We start from the raw sequence: 20,186 nt of genomic DNA on the forward strand, positions 1-20,186 counted from the left end.
TGGTTGCTGGGTAACCGGTAGACATGCTTCTGCAAGGGGGCAGTGATGTACCGCTGAGCGGCTGTATACGTGCGTGCATTGCATACATTATTCGAGAGTTGGCTTATGGGAGGCACAGTGTGCTTTTCAGTGATCGAAATTCGGTGTGGCTGCTTGTGTGTTCTCCGTCCCGCTGATCGTTGGGGCTGAAGAGGCAGTCTGAACTGAGGACTGTTGGTACTGAGACACCTACCCGAATTCCAATCACTAGCCGCTCTACAATCTGAGAGACAGGAACCTGGCCTGGCATTTCTCCTAAATTAAAAACTGTTTGAATCTTCATGGTAAGCTTCTACCTTCGTCATTGGGCAGCCATCTTAACTTGTAAAATTAAACAGGTGCCCTGAGCTCTCGTCATCCTTTTTACGTAAAGTCTTGAAGGTGTATTTTCCATGCCTTGCATGCAAGTGAGCTACAGTATGCTCATCAATTGAGTGTAGTGGACAGTTTCTGGCCTTTTTGAGTATGAATCACGAATATCTACCTGTGGGTGTAATTTACTAAATTTTCTTGTTAATTCACCACGTGAGTCATTCCTGCACTGATTGAAAGTAAACATATTGTGGGTACTCTGACAAGTTTTGCGTGTTACGTTGTCATCCCTTTAGTGAGCCGTGCTCTTAAGACATTTGCTTTAAGATTTACGCCCCTGTGTTTGCTGTAGAGTTTATTTCTGCGAGTGCGCCTTCGTTAGTAGGGTCTTTAGTACCATAATTTCGTGTGTTGGTAGGGAATGGAAATGAAAATGAGCGTTTGTCGTCATTGGCCGGAAGGCCCCATCCGTGGCAGGTCCGATACGCAATCTATAAATGCGAAACTGTCACTAGTGCAGGATTTTGTGGGCGATCTGACCTCTCGATTACATCCCTTAAAATGTTCGATAGTATATTTTCCGCGTTTGACTTACGAAATTCGTAACCTCACACCACAGTCTTTCATGACAGGCATATGCCTTTCACTTCATTCAAGAGAAAAAATGAAGCACGTATTAAGACAACTTTCACCTTTGATAGACCCATAGAGTCTGAAATGCATCGGGTACCAATAAAAGACGAAAAGCTGTGACTGATAGCGTTTATTTTAATTAATGCTTCCAGTGCATTGAATATGGTCACGTTTGAAGCTGCAACAAATGGAAAAAATTTAATTTAATTTACCCAGCCATGCGCTGAAAGCAGTATACTCATACAAAAATTACAAAATTAAACTTATGAAGACATTGCTGGTATTAGGTTCACCAAAGAATGTCTAGCGTATGATTTTCGTCCTAATTATGTAATTATGTCAAATGAAGATCAGAAGTAAGTCTGCTACAGCCCAGACTGCCAAAAGTAAGTGTGAGATAATGTGGATGAAATGATAAGTAAAATCTCAGCATCAGAAGAACGCAGAAATTGCCCGCCCGATTAGTAGTGCGATCTAACTCACGGCTTTCCGGATTGGCGCCCCAGCACGAATCAGCGCAGCGGACTTGTGTCGAGGTCCGGAGAGCCGGACAGTCTCTGGATGGTTTTTAGGCGGTTTTCTATCTTCCTCGGAGAATGCGGGCTGGTTTCTGTTATTCCGCCTCAGCTACACTGTATCGGCGATTTTTGCGCAAACGAGTTCTCCACACACGCTTACACCACCATTACTGTACCACGCAAACATAAGGGTTACACTCGTCTGGTGTGGTAAATTCCCTGGAAGGGGGGGGATTCCACTGTCGGACGAACCGCACAATAACCCTCAAAGAGTGGTTCAGTGTGCGGCGGCGGTGGAGCGGAATGGACTTCGGCAGTCGTCGTGGGGTTGTTGACCACTGCAGCTGTTGCGGGGATGGAACCTCTCCTTCGTTTCTAGACCCCCGGTTAACATACAATACAAGCAGACAGTATTATTCGCTGTTATTACACATATTTTCAATTAGCTAATACATTATCCCCATTACAGCTGAAGAATATGTTGAAATTATTGTACGCAAATTACAGTCTAAAATCACACTCAAGCACCAAATGAAATTAGAAGCCATGCAGCAAAAACTGCATCAACAGGACAACCAACCATCCAACAAAACACCGGTTTATGAAAGAGTCAGTAATCAAACTGGCATCACCTTCAGTGAAAAAGAACAACATATACTGAGGATGGGCTAAAGGACAACGAAAAACCCAGATCAAGTAACAATTACCTAAAAAATCGTCATTATAAACATTAGAAAAGCAGCTGATTTAGCTGATCTAAATAACACTGAACAGTTTGTCCTAGCATAAAAATAAATAACATTATTCACTAAAGCATAAGCAACCACAATTAAACGCCGCAAGCAGTTTATCATAAGAGAATGGTAGGAAACAGCATTAACATAAAAGCCAATAATAACAAAGCCATTATTCTAACAGACAACAAAAGCAATTCTGTAGTAATTATGATGAAAGATGAATACATCACATCACTAAAACACTGACTTTCTCTGAAAACAACATAACATAACTCAAACAACATCCAGCTGTAAAATTCCGAAACCAAATCGGAAAAATTTTTAATAGATCCTTTTTACTTTTCACAGAAAATAAGCAGAAACATGCATTTTAACAAATCCCACAGCTCTAGGACTCAGAGCTCAATCTAAGACCCACACACCGGATGTTCCATTGAGGCCTACTGTAAATTCTAAAAATACACCTGCCTCCAAAGCCTCCCAACTACTGAACTTCAGTCCGAAGCAGTACTATAAGTTTGATGAATCATACTCAGTTAGGAACACAAATGAATTAGCAACTAAAATTAAAGATATAAATATTCCTGCAGGTAGCAAGTTTGACTCTTTTGATTTACTTAACCTATCTAAATATGTACCAACTGAAGAAACAATAGACATAATCTTTTAAAACTTAGTAAAACATTAAAAGTTGTCGTAGCAGAAATATCAGAAGTCAATGACATGTTGCAGCTAATATTATCTCACAATTACTTTACATTTAATGGCAAAGTTTACCAACAGAAATAGGGTTTTACTATGGGAAGTTTTCTGGTAGGTATATTTCCCAATCATCTGAAATTAAGTTTTGCAATGAAAACAACAGACTGAGAAGTAGAATAATATTTCACCAGAGATATGTTGATGATACCTTGCCTCTACGTGTCGGAAAAAAAGAGGAGATTGAAGAACTACTAGCAGCATTCAGTTCCTTCCACACAAACATAAAATTGACAGTAGAACTTGAGGACAACAAAGCATAAATTTCCTGGATCTTGAAAATCACCAACCACCAACAAAAACATGAGTACAGCACACAGAGAAAACACACATACGCAGATATAACACTGGAAATCTCATAATGCTATCCCACCACACAGAAACATCCTGCATTTAGTTCCTTGCTACACAGAGTACACTCTCTTGATATAGAAGAAAATACCCTCAAGAATGAGCTAGATACAATAATGAGCATTGCCATAAGCACTGGCAACACAGTCAAGACAATTGACAACCTAGACTACAAATACACAAACGTAAGACAAATAATAGCCACACTGTGAAAGAAGAGAAAATATATGTCGGTACCCCATACCTGGGCAACTTATCACAGAAAACGGCTAACCTTAGAAGAAAAACAAATATAACAGTTGCATTCTTAACTAATAGTAACTTAGGAAACTTACTCATCCATTACATAAAGTCGAATACACAAACATAAAACAACAGTGAAGTTTACAAAGTATTATGTCCCAGTTGTCCTGCCTACTATGTAGGGGAAACAGGCAGAAACGTTAAGACCCGTTTTCAAGAACATGTAAATCCTTTCAGGTTCAACCATTTCGGAAAACCAGTTACTGCCCAACACACGTTCGAAACGAAACATGTCATCAACCGTCTAGAAATAATGTGGTAGCACTACATAATGAAGCCAACGGTAAGACCCTAAATCTGTTGGAACAACTGGAAATATACCTCCACAAAATCAAAAAGCAGTCTCTATGTTAAATGAACAAACAGATTTCGCAAGCCACAGATATTCCAGTAATTTTGAAACCTATTTTAAAGTTATTCCCTGCATAAATCAATTGTTTAACAAATAGTTCTTTAGCATTACGAATAAATTCATCTTTTATCACACCATGTACAAAAACATTTGTGAATTGTTTACAAACATGTCTCTGCAAATATGCCTATTGAGCGAAGTGATATGTACGAACAGGATGGAGAAAAGAATGTATGATGGTGCTAAAACGTTAAAACAGTTTTTCTCTGATTATGTGGTCAGTTTACACGGTTCATCTTTTCCACTATTTCCCACATATTGTCCGCGTTGGACTTACGAAATTCATAATCTATCACTAAGATTTTCGTGACAGGAATACACACTTCACTTCGTTCAAGAGAACAAATAGCACATGTATTAAGACAAATTACACCTGATGATGGATCCACAGGCTCCGAAATACGTCGGGTACTTTATAAAGCACAAAAAGATGCGACTGAAGGCGGTTTTTAATTCATACTTCCAATACACGATGCGATTATTATCGGGCGATCTGGGTGAGTCAGAGAGGAGCTGCAGGCCATGTCGTGCTGTAGGCAAGGACACTCGTGTCGATCGTTCGGTGCCGTTCCTCTGAAAGCAAAATTTCGCAGTACTGTCCTTACTGACACGGTAGTCGTAAGTCCCATGATGATTTCGGTTGTTATTTCACTCAGTGTTGCTTGTCTTAAACACTGAAAACTGTACGCAAATGGCGCAGCTCCCGGTCATGAAGTGAAAGCCGTTGGCCAGTGTGTTGTCCGTGGTGAGAGTTAATACCTGAAATCTGGTATTCCCGGCACACTCTTGGCGCTATAGATCTCGGAATATAGAATTCCCTAATGATTTCTGAAGTGTAATGTGCCTTGAGTCTAGCTCCAACTGGATTTCCGCAGTCGTAGTCTGTTAATTCCCTTCTGCGGTCATACTCTTGTCAGAAATTCTTTTACATGAATATAATGAGTACAAATGACAGCTTCAGCAATTCTTTTCCTTTTATACTTTGCGTACGCGATTCTACCGCCATCTGTATATGTGCATATTGCTATCCCGTGATATTTGTCACCTTAGCGTCTTTAATTTCAGAATGTAGTGATAATAAATGTATTTGCCTCCTTTTGTTAATTTGGGTAAATGCATGATACACACTGTGCTTTCTTAGAATAAATTTATTCATTACCAGTTTCGGCCGTGAACCAACTTCACAGTGTAAATTTTTTCAATGTCAAGATGGTGCGTGATTGAAACCAGTAGTGAATAAATGTTTTGTGAGACTGTATAGTGTGTATCACGCGTTTCTCCAAATAGTCGCCTGAAAAAAATTTTTGTCCTTTTGTTAAAGGAGCTGTCCATCTAGTTAATTTTTTGTAATTACAATTACTATTTTCTACACGCTTGGTTGCATTTTGGGAAAACTCGACTCTTTGTAATATTGCCACCACTTTCCGTGTTTATGCATTGTTCTGCGTTTCTCTGCTGCCCCTGTGGGAGTACGTTAATTCTTTTTTTAACTGATTATCAAAAATTGTTTCGTATTTAAAATGTTTAGTCCTCTGACTGCTGTGGAAGAATTATTTCAGTAGACCTACCTCTCCGCAGGTGCTGAAGCAAATGTTCGCACGCGAACTCCCGGTTTTCGTTAAGCAATATTGTCGTGTTTACGCTTCCCATACTGACAAAACCTACCTTATTTGGACAATTTTGAATTTGAGTACAACCTTAACCCTTAGGTTCTAATAAAGGTACAAAGCTCCACTAAATAAAACACAAATACCTAACAGAAGAAAATTTAAAATAAATATGAATAAATCATAAAGAACCATTCCCATTTGTAGAAAAAATGTACATAAATGAATTCTAAACGCAACTTTTATTATTGATCATAACTCATTTGGAAAAAAATTCATTCAGTATCTAGAACTGTTATGAAATATGACTATTGTTGGGACCACATGCTTCCTGATGCACACCGACAGTCTTCAGTGCACTAGGTGCGGTCATCCACCAGATAAAAATTCAATAAGTCTAGAACGACACGAGATATTGATCTTCTTTCAATATAAAATTTCTCTATCTTATTGTATTTCATAAGCAGTAAAATGTGAGCTAGTATCCACCGTCCGTAGAGTTTATGCAGTATCTTTTAACTTTTGTAAACTCTTTAGTGGTTCGTGCAGTGCTTTACTTAATTTGATGCAGGACAGTAATTATGATAAATAACGAAAAGTAATTGTATACTTTACTGAGACAAGATACCATTCTGTCCGGCGTGCAAAACTCAATTTTTTTTTATCAAATATTTTTGTTAAATCGGATGATAAGTATTTGGTAGTGGCCGAACGCTGTCTCTCAGCACAGGGAGCAGCATTAGGCAAGCAGAACATTCTTATGCAGCTATGGTTTGCAACTGATTTGTTAACTTGGTGCTAGGAGACGTTTTACTTAATTATCTCGATTTTAGGATCTCATTAGCAGCAAGTATTTGCTACTGAATTTTTTGTTATTCCACAGAAGGTACTTATTCTAGTTAGTACTGTACTTGGCCGTTGATGGCTGTTCCTTTGGGTTAAGGAAACGCAAATAAATGTTTGCTAGTAGCAAAGAAAAACGGTTTCATTTTCTAACTTCTAACTGGCCACTCTTGGTGAATTCTAACTTCACATAATTTTTTTTTTCCTTTTCTCAGTGGTCCTTGAATATGGCACTCTGTGTATGTTAACTACGATTCTGAGGCACCCCACTCACTGTGAACTTACAAATAGCCATTGGCCATTAATACAGATGTGTGACTGTGATAGTCATTTACCAAAAAGCCTTGATCTTTTTTTTTAAATTTTGATATTACATGTTTCTTAATACTGCCATGGGGTGTTACAATTAGTATTAAGCTTAGTGAAAAATTGTAATAATTGTGTATATTGCCTTGCATGGCATTTACACAAGCACCATAACAGCTTTTGTACTAAGTGTTAAGTACTTGTTGGTGACTATTAACATTGACAAACTGTTGTTTAAAATTTTATATGCTTTTACTGGCCCAGCCCCGTTCCGCTCACCCTAATAGCCCCTACCACTTCAGTTGTACCTGACGGCGTTGCTTAATGTTCTAATATTATGTATATATGCAGGCAATGTTAAAATGAAGAAAACATGTCACCTGAAAACTGTGTGTCGCTGCCGTGATAAGCTGTTTAGCAATAATGCCCAAAGACAATTTTTCCCCTTCTTCAACATGTTTCTGGAGTATTGAAGCCTTAAAAGTAGTTGTGGTTGTGTTTTTCCCCTCATCTTTTATTTTCATTACTGAGCAACCACAATTGTTACCAGTTCTTGGAACCCTCCCAAACACACACTTTTGTTTCCTCGTTTCCTTATACTGATTAACTGTAGTGGCATTTCATACAATCACATTTGACTCACTATGAAGAACTTTTCGTGTACCTGTTACACGCAAACATTGCAGTTCCATGTACGGAGTAAAGAGACAGCAACGAGAACACCCTAACTGTGCAGGCTAGCAGTTTATCGCCAACTGAGCCGGCCCGCCCCCTTCACAACAAGGGAATGGACTCTCCCTGCAGAGACGACGAGATTGTGTTTCTGCACCGGTGCTAAGTTTGCGCTAGCTGTACCTCTTCAAATACACGTCCGTGTTTTTCGCAAGACGTTTGTGCCCTTTCGTCACCAATCTTAAACGTCACTATGGTTCCAGTTACTTATCTTTGACTCAACATGGAAATCTACTTCTCTTCATTGAATTCGTCCAGGCCCTAAAGATGACGTAGAATACGATGGAAATCGGCTTGATACGACCCGTTTCTTCCTTCTGCAGACTTGCAAATAGCAGAAATCCAAGCCGTTATTACACAAAAAACATAAAACTAACAGGCTGAAAGATGTTTGTTAAATCGCACTTTCATTTTATTATTATTTTGATTAGGTCGCGGAATAATCTGGAATACTTCGCATACAGATAACCTGCAACTCGAATCGAGAATTCATGCCAACGCTTCAAGTTACCTCTGTATGAGGGAGTACAGCAGTGGAGTGTTTCACCTTTGGCGACTTCCATTCGGTACCAAACGCATAAATAGGCCAAGCAACCGACTGAGTTTTAGATCACAGTTTCATTCTGGAACTGGAGGCCCAGAGTTTTTTCATTTTTTATTTATTTATTTTCACTTTTTGGTATGACGGCTATACAGTCAATGGCTTGGTTCAAATGGCTCTGAGCACTATGGGACTTAACAGCTGAGGTCATCAGTCCCCTAGAACTTAGAACTACTTGAACCTAATTAACCTAAGGACATCACACACATCCATGCCCGAGGAAGGATTCGAACCTGCGACCGTAGCAGTCGCGCGGTTCCGGACTGAAGCTCCTAGAACCGTTCGGCGACGGCGGCCGGCCACAGTCAATGGACATTAGTTGGAAGCTGCTCGGAAGTGACAATAGTAGTTGGAGATTCGGTGAGACTGTTACACTGATTCGCGCTGGTTAGTAATATACAATGCTTAAGCCATTCCAGTTGTTGATGTTATTGTCTACACATCCAAGTTCGTATCATTTCGTTTGCAGGATTGGTGACGAATTCCGAGGGTAGCCTCGTATTCAGTCGTGTGCTACTTCAGGGGCTCAGAGATCGATGACTTTTGCTATGTTAGGAACTCATTAAAGGACTGTGTCGTAGTTATTCAATCTAATACCTGATGCACTCAGTTTCCTCATTGTCAACTACGCATCATAATGTTCCCTACATCACTGGAAGATGCGTATAGAAAATTTAAGTTGCTGTGATTTGTAAAAATACATTTCATGTTGTGCATGTATTGCAGGTCTCACGTGCTGTATGTTTCCTGTTTGATTATTCTGGAGTTGATACGGAGTATCAGTTAAATACTGTGCTTAATCTATAAAATCATCTGCTTACATTTCGTACGTAATATTCATTCACATGTTGCATTATGCCCCCTTGAACAAACATGTTGCTAATATTTCTCTCTCCTAATTCGGTAATCATCTGCGATACACATAATGCAGTAATTCAGTAACACGTGATTCCTACCACGGATTAGTAATGAACAGCCAGTTCTGTGGGTGTATAATTTTCAGATTGTGAAACATGAGTTTTCATGGTCACTTTCTGTCTATTACCTTTCTTGAGACTGTCTTAGAAATGTGCTTGATCTAGAGACTCTCTTACAGGAACGACGGTATCAAATGCGGTACTATTCCAGACATCGACGGAGTTTACTAATCATGTAAACAGTGTATTCAAGGATTCTCCACCCGGCCACCCCCTTCCCCACCTCCAGTGCGCAGCATGCAGCTGGTCAGTATCGGGTAACGAAGCTGATTCTGGAGAGCACTGATCTGAATCTCGGAATGGATCACAGAACAGGGCTCTGTTCTGAGAAGACATACCCAGATCCCAGCTGTGGAGAGCTGGGATGCGACGTGATTATTTTATGATGTTTTCGAATGGTTGTCGTTCTTACGTTGTACTGCCGAACGCTATCCTCAGTGTGGTATTATTCCGTTTTATATTGTTTACTAATAAAATACAGCGGTGATATACAGATTCCATTTTGTGTTGTAAATTCATTATCTTTACTATTGTTATAACCACGTAAATCCACTAGTTTATAAAAAAAATAAAAAATAAAAGTGGTGCTAGTGTCTCAAAAAGAGAACTTACAGTGACGTTATTCCTTTTCAGGTTGTACAGTTCATCTTTCAACTTGTTATTATTGTAGAATTTTTGTATTTGTGATGGTAATGAAATAACAATTGTTGGTCAAGCTTTTGTCCGCGAATTACCAAGGTCCCAGTTTCGAGTCTCAGTCCGGCATGAAGATTTAATCTACCTGCATGGTTGGTTGGTTGGTTGGTTGATTTGGGAGGAGAGGACCAAACAGCGAGGTAATGGGTTCCATTAGATTGGCGAAAGACGGCAATGGAGTCGGCCGTGCCCTTTCGAAGAAAACATCCCAACATTTGCCTGAAGCGACTTACAGACATCACGGAAAATCTAAATCAGGACGGCCGGACGTGGGTTTCATCCGTCATTCTTCCGAATGCAAGTCCAGTGTGCTAACCACTCCGCCACCTAGCTCGGTAAAGGGTGGTATCAGTACTTACTTTAATGCTGAAACCTGACGTCTTTATTACTGTGCCTCCACAGTTTTCTCAGTGTCCTGTTTCGTGTATCTCGTTCCCGGATGTTTCTCAGTCGAATACATAGGTCTTAACTCACACTGTTTCCAGTAGTCCTCAGTGTCACTCTGAAATACCTTCGTAACAACACCTCTACCATCTTGGGAAAAAAAGGTTAACCAAACTTGCTTCTCCGTTTTTTAAAGAAGAGGGAAGGTAATAACTGTTTTCTATGAACGTCAGTTTCCTAATGCGTTAGGAGTACCACATACTAAAATACCGCATCTGTGTGTATGGGAACAGAATTGTTCTGTCGGCACTGTCCGCACCGATAACCGCCATTAAGATTAATGTGAATGATGTCCATCTTTTATTGTGGTGAAAACGCTGGAACTAGGACACACCTAAGGTCCTGTATCAAACGTACAGTTGTTTAACTCCTACCGCTAAATCTATAAATTCAATTCACAATCGTGGAAACATAAAGTAAAATGACTTTGTCATGCTGAGAGGCCTTTTTCAGAGAAAAAAATTTTCTATTATTTTGGCTAGGCAGACAATTCGTGCTCTTTAACATTTTTACTTTTCGTTTTTCAATTCCAGACATGCATATTTGTAAGCTTACGGTGTAGCTATTTTTTCGTGGGGTGAATTTATAACTGATTTATGCGTCATGGGTTTAGATTCCTTTCACTGTTTTCCAGAATGTTGATTTTTCTGTCTTCATGGTTGTACTTCATAGAAGCTTGGAAAGGAAACACAGTAAACAATATTTCACGGATCAATGCGGTCAAAAGAAATTTGTACTTAGCCCTGCTGTGATGTGTCAAAGTGAACCCCGCTACTGCAACATTGTTTGGAGACAAAACAGAGCCAAATATTTCTATGTAGAGTCGACAACAGGGCGGAACAACAATTTTTGCATGCATTCTTTTTCCGGTGCGACAGCTTTAACAAAGCACGAACTGAAAATACGTTATGAGATGAATAATCTCTGTGATTGCGTGACAACTGAGTTTCAAACATTTCAGGACTCTGTCATTTTGTTTCTGCGCCCAATAAAGCTAAACACTGCTTCCGCTCATTTCACAACTGACAGAAATACGCTAATTTGTACTCTTCTATGAGAATCATTATTGTTAGCTTTGGCCATTTTATTTGTTTTGCTGTTTTATAAACTTCTTCTAAAAGTTGGTAGGGTTGTATCTGTTTAGCTTACGTTTGAGTATTGAAAAATGTAGCCATATACACGCTGTTTTGCAGATATTAAATGTGACAAAAATGTTTTCCTAATAGAATAAATGATTCTTCTTTTTGTTAAGAAGCTATGTTTCCTGCATTCCCTAACCAATCCGCCACGCCAAAGTAATTATTAATGTTCATTCATTAAAAGTGTTGAATGAAAATTTAAGCTCCGCAGCTCTTCTAGAGTACCCGGACATATTAGTGTCATTACCTATCAAAAGCCTGAACAACCACCTTCAGCAATGCGAGAAATGCAGGAAGTGTGTTAACAACGCTCACCCCTCCACCCGTTTCACTCTGTACACGCCAACCGAAATCATATCCCACCACCTGAAAGCTTCTGAGAGTAAAGAGATGTCCGAAGGAGCATAAAACGTGGGTCATCTGAAAAGGCCACCTCTCGCCTGTCCGTGGAAGCTTAGTTGCGTTACTGGTGTGCAAATTCCAGCCTTTGTCAACGATGAATAGCAGTTAGCATGAATGCATGAACGAACCCACATGCAGCAACGCCCGCTACACGGTCTTTGAGGAGACACCGTTGATAGGCTCTTGGTTCATCAGGGCAATCAATTGCTCAACAGTTGCTCGCTGCCGTCGTTCACCCCTGTCAACTGTATCTCGGTAGCCTCGGCGCTTGTTTTGGATAACGCCGCTTTGCCATACACAGTACACCATTACCATGGCGGGAAATGAACTGTTCACAAAATTTAGCCGCTTCGGACAGACTTCCACCCTTGACTTTCAAGCCAATTATCATGCTTTTCGACAGTGAGATAAACCTCACCGCATTCAAATTACTACGGCTGCAATGTTGTCCTCGTCCGCCCGACAAGCTTTATACGAGTATAGCCTCCAAGCTAGTGTTCCCATTAGCCATCTGTGAGTGTTATTGCCCGTCGAAGTCGAACGCAGCAGGTGGTCACATTAATGTAACTGGAGCTTGTATTACTGCCGAAGCTATTCCCTGATGACTTGAAACAAACCTTATTTTTTCGTCCATTTTCCTCTTCTTCATAGTACGCTCCTCGTTGATTCAGCGCTAAACAACATGAAGAAGTGTTTTTCGTCCATTTTCCTCTTCCTCATAGTACGCTCCTTGCTGATTCCGCGCCAAACAACATAAAGAAGTGTGTAAACGGATAAGTACAGTAGAAACATCTCTACCGAATCTCTATTGTATGCCTGCACAGAAAAGGTTTCATGCCTACTCTGGCAACGTGAGAAAATTTAGAAGGCTTTCCTATTTTGAATGCGAATGAGGTATGAAAAATGAGTAAGAGGAGGAGACAACGCGGGCACGACAAAGGAAAGAGCAACCTGCCACGTCAGGAGCCACTCGGGGCGTTAAAAACGTGCGAGGCGTCTGGCGTGGGGTGCCGCACAGGCGCCGGCAAATTTCCACCACATATGGAAGTGGAGGCAGCGGCGCCTGACGCCGCGCGCTCCGCCCTGTGGAGAGCAAAGTTTCCGCGCTCCCTGCTCCCGGTCCCCAGGGAGGCGCGTCGCCCTCCTCTGGGACAGAAAAGTTTCACAGCTCCTCCTTTATGCCGGCGACGCCACTCCGGCCCGGCGCGGCCCGGCTCACATACCCCAGCGCTGTTGATCCCGTGGCTCGGAAAACTGCTGAGAAAGGCAGCCGCGGGCTCTCGGAATTTTCTTCTCACCACATTCGAAAGGTGCCATGCATGGGAGGCCTTCTCTTAGTCATTACGTATCCTGCATCAATCTTTTCGAAAGCGAAGCACACTACTGTCCATTACAATTGCTACATCATGAAGAAATGCAGATGATAAACGGGTATTTCTTGGACAAATATATTATACTAGAACTGACATGTGATTACATATTCAGGCAATTTCGGTGCATAGATCCTGAGAGATCAGTACCCAGAACAACCACCTCTGGCCCGTGGGCATTGAGTCAAACACAGCTTGGATGGCGTGTACAGGTACAGCTGTCCATGCATCTTCAACACGATACCACAGTTCATCAAGGGTAGTGACTGGCGTATTGCGACGAGCCAGTTGCTCGGCCACCATTGACCAGACGTTTAGAACTGGTGAGAGACCTGGAGAATGTGCTGGCCAGGGCAGCAGTCGAACTTTTTCTGTATCCAGATAGGCCCGTACAGGACCTGAAACATGCGGTCGTGCATTATCCTGATGAAATGTATGGTTTAGCAGGGATCAAATGAAGGGTAGAGCCACGAGTCGTAACACATCTGAAATATAACGTCCACTGTTCAAAGTGCCGACAATGCGAACAAGAGGTGACCGAGAAGTGTAACTAATGTTACCCATCACGCCGGGTGATACACCAGTATGGCGATGACGAATACACGCTTCTAATGTGCGTTCACCGTGATGTCGCCAAACACGGATGCGATCATCATGATGCGGTAAACAGAACCTGGATTCATCCGAAAAGATGACGTTTTGCCATTCGTGCACCCAGGTTCGGCGCTGAGTACACCATCGCAGGCGCTACTGTCTGTGATGCAGCGTTAAGGGCAACCAAAGCCATGATCTCCGAGCTGATAGTCCATGCTGCTGCAAACGTCGTCGAGCTGTTCGTGCAGATGGTTGTTTTCTTGCAGACGTCCCCATCTGTCGACTCAGGGATTGAGACGTGGCTGCACGATCCGTTACAGCCATGCGGATAAGATGCTTATAATCTCGACTGCTAGTGGTACGAGGGCGTTTGGATGCATCACGGCGTTTTGTATTATTCTCCTGAACCCACCGATTCCATATTCTGCTAACAGTCATTGGATATCGACCAACGCGAGCTGCAATGTGGTGATTCGATAAACCTCAATCACGCTAGGCTATAATCCGACCTTTATCAAAGTCGGAAACGTGATGGTGCGCATTTCTCCTCGTTACATGAGGCATCACAACAACGTTTCACCAGGCAAAGCTGGTCAACTGCTGTTTGTGTATGAGAAATCTGTTGGAAACTTTCGTCATGTCAGCACGTTGTAGGTGTCTCCACCGGCGCCAACCTTGTGTGAATGCTCTGAAAAGCTAATCATTCATATCACAGCATATTCTTCCTGTTGGTTAAATGTCGCGTCTGTAGCAAGTTATCTTCGTGGTGTAGAAATTTTAATGGCCAGTAGTGTAAATCAGCTTAGAGAGACTTCCAAGTGACGGGTTATGATTTCAGGTGACGTACCTGTATTCTCACAGCATTTCTTTTCATGCTACCTAAATTCTGGCCCAAAGATATAACTATCTTTGTAAATAGATTGGGCACAGCAGCTGTCATAGCTAACAGGAATAAAATATTATGTAGAACAGTACTAATTTCATAAAGACACTTTTATTCATAATTGGTCATCAGTTTCGCCCTGCTGTGGATCATCTTCAGCCCAATTCCAGTGCCGACGTGTAGAAACGACGGCATGGAGTTGAAACCGTAGATAACCACCCATGAGCAGTCGGCATCAGTGGTTGGTATCCACGGTTCCTCGCGTGTGCCACGTCTCCACATGTCATCACTGGAGTATGGTCTGAAGCTGATCAACAGAGGGTCGAAAACAATCACGACTTTTGAATAAAAATATTATAACGCAAACAGAACTGTTTAAAATAATATTTTACAAAGTTATAATATTTGATATATAGATAAGTTCATTTTATTTTTGCTCTCATTTGTATTATGGGAGTGCACCATCATTCTCTACACGCTACGCTAACGTACCTGTGTATTGAGCTGAAGCATGCAGTTCGTTGTCTATTGGTTGGCCTCGTGGCCTATAGATCCTGGAAGCCCAGGTTCGATCCGAAAGAGTTGAAGATTCTTTTCTGTTCAGGGACCGGTTCTTCGTTGTCCTCATAATCAGTTAATCATCATCGACAATCAAGTCGTCGACGGGGCGTCAAATAGAAAAATTTGCACTATATGGAACACTTTCCCCATAAAAGATCTCCTGTCAAATAATGACTTAGGATTACCTCAATTTTAGAGACGTAAAACACTTCTTTGCTTCCCTCTCTCGTAGATCTCGCTAGAGTTCTGGTGTCTTAGACATCTGAGTTCGGACATGTAGGCATCTTTGCCTTCATCTGCAAACTGAGAATGTGGCGTCAGCTTCGATTGGGGAAACTACTGATAAACTCTTTTTGTGGATTTATGAGAGCGTACTGAAAAGTAATGCATACGAATTTCCTACGTGAACAGGCTCAGTGTTTTTTAAACAAGGGAAACGTTATTAACATTCTACATCTTCACTGCTCATTTCTCATATTTGCAGACCGAGCGAGATGGTGCAGTTGTTAGCAAACTGGACGGACGGTTCCAACCTGTGTCCGGTAATACTGATTTAGCTTTTACGAGATTTCCCTAAATCGCTTCAGGTCAATGCCGGGATGGTTCCTTTGAAAGGACACGGCCCGTTTCCTTCTCTAATCCGATGGAACCGATGACCTCGCTTTTTGGTCCCATCCCGAGAATCAGCCAACCAATCATATTTGCAGCACTCTGCCGATAAAGGGCTCCGAATTGTAGCATACAACATGGTGGTGTCTAACGAAACTATGTCGACACTTGAGAACCTTGGTTCTGCAATCCAGTTTCGAATTCTAAGAGTTCATCCTTACTGTACACGGAGCACTCTCTATTTCAGCACGAGAATGCCAGAACACACAACTGAAACAGTCCGATGGGTTGGGTTCACAGTCATCAGTCATAATCCATACAGTCCCGACTTCTCCCCATCCGCTTTCCCATTTTCGTGGCCGGCCGCGGTAGTCTAGCGGTTCTAGGTGCTCAGTCCGGAACCGCGCGACTGCTACGGTCGCAGGTTCGAATCCTGCCTCGGGCGTGGATGTGTGTGATGTCCTTAGGTTAGTTAGGTTTAAGTAGTTCTAAGTTCTAGGGGACTGATGACCACAGATGTTAAGTCCCATAGTGCTCAGAGTCATTTGAACCAACCCATATTTGTGTGTTACAAACACTTCAAAAACATCCTCGAGTTCACTTTCATAATGATAAAACGGGGCCGGCAGAGGTGAAGTTGTGGTTCCGTCATCAAAACCCAACATTCTACAGTGACGATATCACCAAACTCGTCTCTCATTGGAAGAAATGTGTTCTACGCCAGGGCGACTATGATGAAAAATAAATTTGTCGAAATTAAGGATAAAGATGTAGAATATTAATACGTTTATTTTACTTAAAAAGCTTTAAGTGTTTACACATAAAGATTTTGGAAGCATTATTTTTCATCAGGCACCCGAACAATCGCTAAAAATTCATTCTTGTTGCTTGGGACCAGCACATAGGGCGATGTTGCGGAACTAATGATTTTCGCGGGTCAACTAGTCATATAGTATTCCTTTTCGTTCAGCTAATTATTGAGTGAAACTAAAATCACGGTTTAGTTGATTTATGATGAAAGCTTTTTAACTAGTAGGCGACTGTGGGTTTTGCACTTGTGTAACAGGTGCATGATAAATAAAACTGTGCTCAACCCTTATCGACACACTTGTTCTCGTGTTCTTTCCTTAGAGTGTCTTACTTCCTCTTTCAATGTGATATCTCTGTGGTTTTGTAACGGTGATCAAAGAAGAATTTGGTGTATGTTGTGTTTCAGCAACACGGGGCTACTCAGTGCTGACGAATACTTCATTAACGTCCGGAATTGGAACCTCCATGATCTCATCTATTCCCTCCAATTTATGGCAATCAGAATTATAGATTATATTTTCGTATACCCATAGCACAACTTTGAGTAGCCCCTTGCTTATCGTTCCCATTGTCACCATCTCGGCTTTTTGTAACGTGTTAAACTGCATACATCGCACACGTTGGTACATGAAAGTGTTATCTTTCAGAAAATAAGATGGCAATAAAAATTATAGATGTCATTTTTGTACCCGGCCGCGGTGGTCTCGCGGTTCTAGGCGCGCAGTCCGGAACCGCGAGACTGCTACGGTCGCAGGTTCGAATCCTGCCTCGGGCATGGATGTGTGTGATGTCCTTAGGTTCGTTATGTTTAAGTAGTTCTAAGTTCTAGGCGACTGATGACCACAGCTGTTAAGTCCCATAGTGCTCAGAGCCATTTGAACCATCACTTTTGTATACCCACAGCACAACTTCCCGTAACGGCTGTCGTATCGTTCCCATTGCCACCATCTCGGCTGTTTGTAACGTGTTAAACGGCATATATCGCACATACTGCTACATGAAAGTACTATCTTTCACTGAATAAGCCGTCACGAGATGAGGGGCAGATGCACGGAGAACAGTCCATTGCATGTAAACGCAAAAGCACTCGAGCCTCACCAGTTCAGGATATAATTCACAGTAATTAAGCAAACGTTAAAATATTTTTGTATAGAGGCAAATGCATTGCATTTACATTACTTTTTGGGCCCAACTTTTACGCAGTAATTTTTATTCGGGATTCCCGTTCAAAGAAGATGTTCTCAAACTTGGGATTCAGTCATAAATAAATAAGAGCAATAGTTAGAATCTTTAAACTCGTCTGACTATTTTGATTCAACCTCCATATGACAAACTCCAGCTCTGGGTTGGATCTATTATTCGTTGTGCATGATCCTATCCCTGTTTCTCTGAAATATTTACTCTTTGCCATTCCTGCAGAACCATGAAGAATTTTCCTTTACGTCTTAACTAGTCTTATCACTCTGGACCTCCGGTTAGTGTTTTGTACATATTCCTTTCCTGGGCAATTGGGCTGAGGATCTAAGCGTTCTCAGTAATCCGTTCCTATTATTAGTGCTTATGTTATCATTATGAGATACTTGATTTGTTCATAAATGACTTCCTTTACTGGTTAGTCAGCTGCCCATGTTCTCCTTGCTTCGTCCGTGATGCGTTACTTCACGATAATAATAATAATAATGAGGGTATGGCATTGATGGCCGGCAGACCCCTCGCGGGGCGGTTCGGCCGCCGCTCCACAAGTTTTTTAACGCCACTACGGCCACTTGCGAGTGAATGAGGATGAAATGATTATGAAAGATACTCAACACCCAGTCATCTCGAGGCAGAGAAATTCCCTGACCCCGCCGCGAATCGAACCCGGGAGCCCGTGCTCTGGAAGCGAGAACGCTACCGCAATACCAGGAGCCGCGGACACTTCACGATTATGGTACCAGTTGCGCTGCAGAGTGATCTACAATATTAATGTTCATTTTACCGCTAAAATTACTCCAGCTTGTTTCATCATTCTTCAATTTCCTCGCCATCTATTGGCTGTGCTCAGTATACATGAACGTTAATAGATGTATGGAATTACAAGGAAATGGACGTCGCGAAACCATTAGTTTTCAATTACATTTTTTTTATAATTCACGGGAAACAGCAACAAGCAAGAAATTCGGACGAGCAACCTTTCGGAACTCCATGCTACGATCTGCGTCGTCCTCGTTCATTGCTGCCTTTAAAACAATAAAGGATGTCGTTTATTGACAAAAGCCACTCACGTTGCGTGAACTTAGAGAATCCATCGTACATTGATGTGCAAATATCCAACTGAACACGTTGCAGTCAGTAGTTCGTGCCGCATTTCGGCGGCATCGTTTGAGTGTGGATGTTAATGGTGACCATTTGAACAACTACAGTGATATCATTAAGTTAGACTTTAAGCTAGACTTCCACCAAAAATGAGACAACTCCGTCAATTAGTTTGCAAGTTCTGGACTTTTAAACAGTGGATACATTTTTTGGACCCCTCTGTATTGTAGCGCTTTACGGGGTGATCAAAACGTCAGTATAAATTTGAAAACGTAATAAACCACGGAATAATGTAGATAGAGAGGTAAAAATTGACACACATGCTTAGAATGACATGGGGTTTTATTATAACAAAAAAAAACAAAAAAAACGAAGTTCACAAAATGCCCGATGGATGACGCTCGACAGCAAAACGTCAGTGACGGCGCATGACAATCGTGTATAAAAGGAGTTGTAATGAGAGAGAGAATCAGATGCACCAGCGGTCGCAGCATGTTGACGTTACCTGAAATGGCACTTTTAGTGAAGCTGCATTACCAGATGCGTGAAAGATCTCTTGCACGCTTCGTTTGGTGATGATCGTGTGCTCTGCTCAGCCCCCATTTTCGTCATGCTAAGCCTCCCAGGTCCCCAGACCTCAGTCCGTGTGTTTGGGGTTACCTGAAGTCGCAAGTGTATCGTGATCGACCGACATCTCTAGGGATGCTGAAAGACTACATCCGACGCCAAAGCCTGACCATAACTCCGGACATGCTTTATAGTGCTGTTCACAACATTGTTCCTCGACCGCAGGTATTGCTGAGGAATGATGGTGGACGTATTGAGCAGTTCCTGTAAAGATCATCATCTTTGCTTTCTCTTATATGTTATGCTAATGATTGCTATCTAATCAGATGAAGCTCCATCTGTCGGACATTTTTAGAACTGTTGTATTTTTTTGGTTCTAAAAAAACCCCATGTCATTCCAAGCATGTGTGTCAATTTGTACCTCTCTATGTACATTATTCCGTGATTTGATCAGTTTTAAAATTTATACTGACCTTTTGATCACCCGGTATTTCGTAAATAGTGGGATTTAAAAGTTTTAGAAATAAGCTCGCGTTTCAGGTAACAATAAGTTTTGTGCAGTTGCTCTCAGTTTAAGTACCTAGGGCACTACTCGTTTTCAAACTCCGTGAATCAGCTATATAAAAATGGCACTTTTGCATCTTGTCACTTTTTTCTGATGCTCATGCTCCTCCCACTATACTATT

The 20,186-nt window shown here is 41.6% G+C and overlaps 1 protein-coding gene across 1 annotated transcript in view; it reads right to left on the bottom strand.

Moving 5' to 3' along the window:
• LOC126413092 (furin-like protease 2) overlaps positions 1–20,186 on the bottom strand; it is a 714,734-nt gene that overhangs the window by 186,305 nt on the left and 508,243 nt on the right. The window lies entirely within an intron of this gene.

Source organism: Schistocerca serialis, chromosome 7, assembly GCF_023864345.2.
Source record: "Schistocerca serialis cubense isolate TAMUIC-IGC-003099 chromosome 7, iqSchSeri2.2, whole genome shotgun sequence".
NCBI classification, from domain to species: Eukaryota; Metazoa; Arthropoda; class Insecta; order Orthoptera; family Acrididae; genus Schistocerca; species Schistocerca serialis.